The sequence below is a fragment of the Lygodium microphyllum genome, chromosome 30 (genome assembly GCF_053477565.2).
Source record: "Lygodium microphyllum isolate KBCC chromosome 30, Lygodium_microphyllum_v1.1.10, whole genome shotgun sequence".
Taxonomy (NCBI): domain Eukaryota; kingdom Viridiplantae; phylum Streptophyta; class Polypodiopsida; order Schizaeales; family Lygodiaceae; genus Lygodium; species Lygodium microphyllum.
Genome location: NC_141164.1, coordinates 112,765,368 through 112,771,367, shown reverse-complemented (window position 1 = coordinate 112,771,367; position 6,000 = coordinate 112,765,368).

Genomic DNA, 6,000 nt, shown 5'->3' with positions numbered 1-6,000 from the left:
CGCCGTTTTTCTGATCGTGGGGGGGGGGCCGTTTTTGATTCCGCGATTTTCGGGGGTCCTCCTCTTGGCAACGATTTGTTGATTTGAAGCTAATCAAGCTTCTCTAATACCCTTAAGCTTTATGATTAAGCTTTTGATTAATAGGATTTAGAGCTTTTCTCACAGTTTCATCACGACTTGTTCATGGAGTTGAGGGAGTGGTCCTCCACCGACAGAGAGTGGTCCTTCGTGATCTGAGAGTGGAAACAGGGGTTCTTGATCGCCAGAAGACTGCCTGTATCGACGGTTCGCGACGAGATTGACTGTAGAGGCCGTTTGTTCCTGGAGCTCCGCCTTCGCCCGAGATGGGTAGCGATTGGAAGCCCTTGATCTCTGCTCCGCTCTGATACCACTGGTGCGCAGATCGGACGCAGGTAGCTCACGTAGTGAATTCCCAAAGGTCCCCAAGAACAAAGCACTCTACTTTTTAGCACAAAAACCAATGTAAAAACAAGCACGACATGAGACAAGAGACAAATTGGGTTGAATCTCCCCCATGCCTTGTGTGAGCGCTTCACAAAGCATGTATTTAATATATATTTCCAATCTTTTTGCTCAAAAATAGCCCAATTACAAAAATATGACAAGCTTTTAGCTTTTGAGTTTGCTTTCTACCAAAAATAGGAAAATAAAGCTAATGGACGGTGCCCAAAGAGTCTGGCACGCCCAATCTCAATGTCCAAATAAAAATAACATATCCAGGCGCATAAGCGCATACAAAATAATAATAAATAATCGATGTCTCTATAGACATAATCAAAATATAGGCGTGGCGCCTATCAAAATATAGTCGAAAGGTCAAAAACCCGCTAGACTCCAATGCTTTCCTCCGCCACTGCTGCTATCTCTACACATCAACTGAAGCATTCACAATCGTTAGTAAAATAACACATTTAAACCGACAAAAGTGAATACCTAGCAGTCTTCAGCTACATAAATAAATCAACTGGTTAGAAATAAATCCCAACCTTTAATTTATTACGAGTGCGCACTCTAAACTCATAAACGTTTATTAATTTAATATGCATTTTGTGGAATCACCCGCTATGGAATCACCCATGTACACACTAAATTAATGAAACGCCCGAAAAGGACAGGCGTCCCCATCAACTTCTCGCACAAAGAATCCTCTTTGCGTATGAGCCCCGGTCATCTAAGTTTACGGAATCCACCGTAAAACCTCACGGAATCCACCGTGGAATATGCCTCCTGGCATCAGATTGTTGTTGATTTTCTTATGCATATCATGATATAGAGGGTTTTGTATTTTAATTAAGAGGATAGTAGCACAAGTGTTGTTTATATGTTGAGCAGCGCATCAAGGGGCCAATCCCTGCGATGTTTGAGAGCTGCAGTGGGGCCGCAGTGTTTCTACAGAGAGGTTGCCTCCCATGTATGTGATTATCGTGGCATTTGTGGCCAGTGTGTAAGGGTTCTCCCTCTGAGGAAATTATAAAAAAGGAAACGTTATACTACAAAACTACAAAACTATAAACGCATAGATTAGGCTTTAGGACAGTTTTTCCTTTAGTAGCAGATAGACACTTCTGGTCCGCGAGGCCGTGAGGGTGTGTTTGTCTGTTATGAGAATGAGATTCGGCTAGTGCCATAGCCAGTGCCAGCCCATTTTAGGTCCCATCAGTGGTGCGTTTGGTGGGAGTTGCCAACAAGTGGTGGTTCTCGAATCTAGGGTTTTTAGGGACCAAGAAGTTGGTTTATGTCCTTTGACAAGGTGTGTCAAGCTGAAATACAAAAAGTAGAACGTATTGAGAGGGCTAGACGGTGGTTGGAGATTGTAAGTTGCTATTCTCCTCAAAGGAGTAGCCCGATACACTGTCAAAGAGTTTATTGTCCATGATATAAATCATGGGATTCTTATGAACTCAGAAGAGTTTCACTGGGAATTATATGAGATATTTTTAGGCATTGTTATCCAATATCTACCTTAGTTATACAAGTTCTTTTGTATTTAGCATATAATTTGCAGATATACCATGTACATTTATGAAAAATAAGTCTATGGGAACCTAAAACTTGGACATATGGAAGTAATTGACAGTCTGATGGATAAATCACATTAATTCAGGTATAAAAATATAGACAAAAACCCAAAAATGTTGCCAAAAACTGTCAAAAGTCCACTAGGTCCACACGGGACCAAAAGTAACTGACTAAGGTGACCAGTAGGTGACCTAGGCTGGTCAAAAAGTGATCAGGGTTGGAGCAGAGAGCAGCCCGCAATTTTCGACGCAAAATGCGGGCTGCTCTGCCTAAGGGAAACTGGGAGAAAGTTGGAGCTGAGATGCATGGATTGGAGCATGCAAACTGAAGATTGACAGGCCAACAAAAGCTAAAGATGATAACTTCGTGAGAGCTCCACTTCTCTGCCTCTTTGGTCTGACGAAAATGCATGCTGAAACTATCTATAAAAGAGGGGAAATCTGAGAGAAGAGTATTCAGCCTGCTCTTATGCACGACTTCTCTCATCTTCTCTACCTTATTCTTGGTCCAATGAAGCCCGACTTGTACTTGAGTGACATTGGGGCAAGCAAAGGGTGAGGATAATGAAGACTTATGGACTGTTATGGGCTAGAATAACCAGTCATAAACAGGGCAGCCCAGTATTTTGATCCATTTTTATGAGCAAACATGGGTTTTTTATGATTGTAATAGAGGAAAATGACCTCTTTTCTTCAGGACATTGTTCATAGATGATCAAGAGTCCTTCTTCTTGAGTTTATGCACTCATTTTGAATATGTTTATGGGCTGGAATTTTCTGTTTTAAAATAGGGCTGAAGCTAAAATTATTCATTTTCAATCCATTTCATGCCTCTTTGGCCCAAATCTTGGATGTATTTGATTCTAGCATCAATATACTTGACCCAAAGGATTGAAATCCATCTATGTACATGAAATAAATGCCAATAAAGCTTGCATTTGACATTCATAAATGAATTAGAAATCTGAAAATATCCTTTATGAAATGATGTATGCATCCTGAAGCATTTGATGTAATGAAGTTAGTCTTATTCCTTCTGTTCATGTATGTTAAGTACAAAGTGAGAAGGCTTGAATTCCTCTTCCGTACCTAAATTCTTTCTAAACCCCAAATCTTATTAAAACCCAATCCATTTTTCTTTCTGAATCTTGAATCCCAAACTCTTCTTCTGCACTAAAATCTCCGGTGGTAGACCTTCAACTCTTAATGCGACAACAATGCATAAGAGGTAGTGGTCTTAATAACCCAACTATTGCACATAGTCTTTTAGGTGCAGGAGGAAGCGTAAGTTCTTTCCCTCTTCGACCAAGTCAACCCACTTTAAGTGGGGGTATGATTCCATCAGTCCAAACTCTTGGGGAGGTCATGTGGTTTTCGTTGTTCCTTTGCTCTTGCATCCGTAGATTGTTCTGCCCTTTCTTCTTTTAAGAGTCTGCGTCTCAGGTGGACGGGCAGGTTCCCCTTGGTACATCTAGTCTTGAAATGCCTCAGTATTTCTAGGTCCATTTCTGAGCTCACTTCCAACTCAGAATCAAACTCCCTGTCTTCGCTAGATGAGGTAGTCTCCCCTATTGGTTGTAGCTCGGAGGGTGACTTTGTTCTTAGCACTGGTGTGTTACCTGGTTGGGTGAGGCTTGCTTGTCCTAGATCTATGGCTCTTACACATTCCAACCAACCGCAGTCACAATCCACGCGCATGACTCCTTGCTCCATCGTGAAGGTGTTCTTTCTCTTCGGCTTGGAGTCTGCCTGTATATATTCTATCACTCATTCTTTGGTGTCGTATTCTATGGTATCTATCTCGTCCTCACTCTCGTCTCACTGAAGCAACGACAATCCTTGTATTCGTCATTGGAAGCACCTTCATCTGACTTCTCATTGTCTCCTAGGTCTTGGTATGTCTCGTGTGTTTGATCGGAAACCAAGGCCCAATTATACATGAGGTTTAGGTCATGCACCCTGGTCCATTGCCACCTCGTTTCATTTAAGAGATCTTGGAGTGTCTTGAAGTTTGCTGCTGGATTACCTGCTAGCTTGTTGGTCAAATACTCTAAAACCCCCCGAAGCTCCCTCCAGTTGGTTGGCACTTGGAAGGTGACAGGGTTGGGTCTTCTGCGGAGGTTTCCTGCCATCATGTAAATTGGTACTGAGGATGCACACTTAGACTCACTGATCATCTTAATGGCCTATCTGTACTCCTCATCATCTAAGAATGGCATGTTGATGGACCAAGGACATGCATCCAATCTCGCTCGTCTTTAGGACATGGGATATACTTAGTTAGAGGTCAACTGGTGTAGTTTTCTAGGAGTTCATTTCTACCCTCACAACTTATGTTCTATTGCCTAGGAAGATGAGACTATTCCCCTAGTCTTTGATCACTCTGGCATTGCACATCCAGGGTTGGCCCAATAGGACATCGTAGTCCACTCCCTTCATGACTATAAAGTCAACCAAGAATTGGACTCCAATAATTTTCACCAGCCAGTTTTTTAGCATCCCAAATGGCTTCACTTTCATTTCGTTGGCCAATGTGACATTGAACCTAGAAATCTCGACAGGAGGGTTGCCCCAAGTTAGGAGCATTGCATGGCTAAGTACACTAATTCCCACCCCTGTGTCTACAATCCCTTTCCTTGTTGTGTCGCGTAGGGCTAAGACTGGTAAGACTGCATGCTTCTTGGTGCCTTCCCAAAAAGCATTAATGTGTAAGGATTTGGGCATGGAGTGCAATGTCAAACTCTTTACATGTGTTTCTACATCATGTTCTTGTAGGTCTGCAACAGCTTGCTCTTGTGACCTTTCAACCCATTGCTTCAAGTCCTACCATAGGATCAAAAGCTGTCTAAGTAGATCTCCCAGGCTTACAGTCATCACGGTGGTCACTAGAGTGGTAAGGAGGTCATTGATTGCTCGTTTTTCTCCTGATCCGGATTGTCATGGCTAGCGGCTCTGACTGGGTTGCTGGCCCATAGAGTTAAGGCCTTGCTAAGTGCAGCTAGCTGGTTTATGAATATTTTAGTCATAGTCATTGGCTAAATATTTAAAAATACACTACAAGGGATGAGGGAACATTAAAAATATCTAAGATAAAAAAATTATGCAAGTTTGTTTTAAGTGGTAGGTCTTGCCAACGAAATGGGCAACTATAAAAGGTTTGATCTCTTCGTGTCAATATAAGCATCTCCTTCCAATGAAATGGGCAACTATAAAAGCTTTGATATCTTTATGTCATACAGGCATAAAAAAGAGTATCATAAATAGTATTTAAAATGTATATACCAATAAAAATTATAATGTGTAGAAAAATATTTTTGACAAATATATCAATGTACATTGAAAATCATTTTTCAATAAATATACCTTTGTGTATAGAAAAACTTTGTAAAAAGTAGGAATCTAACCCTTTCTAGGGCTAGATTTATGCTCTACCATTTATCTGCCATGGATTGCATGTACTATATATGTATATATATATATATAAAAGTAAATTGTATCCCAAAATTAATAAATTCGTACAGTAAACTTAGTTTGTAACTATTATACATGTGATATAAAAAGACTACACCAATATTTTGTATATCTAGGTGGTGCATGTGGAATGGCTCTCTAGGAATGTTTGACTACAAAGTAGCAGGAGAGATAAAGAGAAAAAAGTTACATACACATGAATAGACTCTTATATTCTTTTTCATCCTTTTTATTAAACATGACTATTAAGGCTAGGGTTTCCACCTTTCCATTAGGCATCTAGCCCCACCTTGTGGCCATAGGACTAGTCCTTCCTCCTTTTTCATGCACCTAGATGTTACTCTTGGTATAAAAATTAAATTGTGCATGTCTTGCCCTTATGATGCCACTAAATGTTGTATACAATTTTCAAAAGAGGGAGCTACCCTCAATAAAATATCAAAGATGATTAATAAAATAGTTTTAATATTTCTTTTAAAAATTTAAGAGG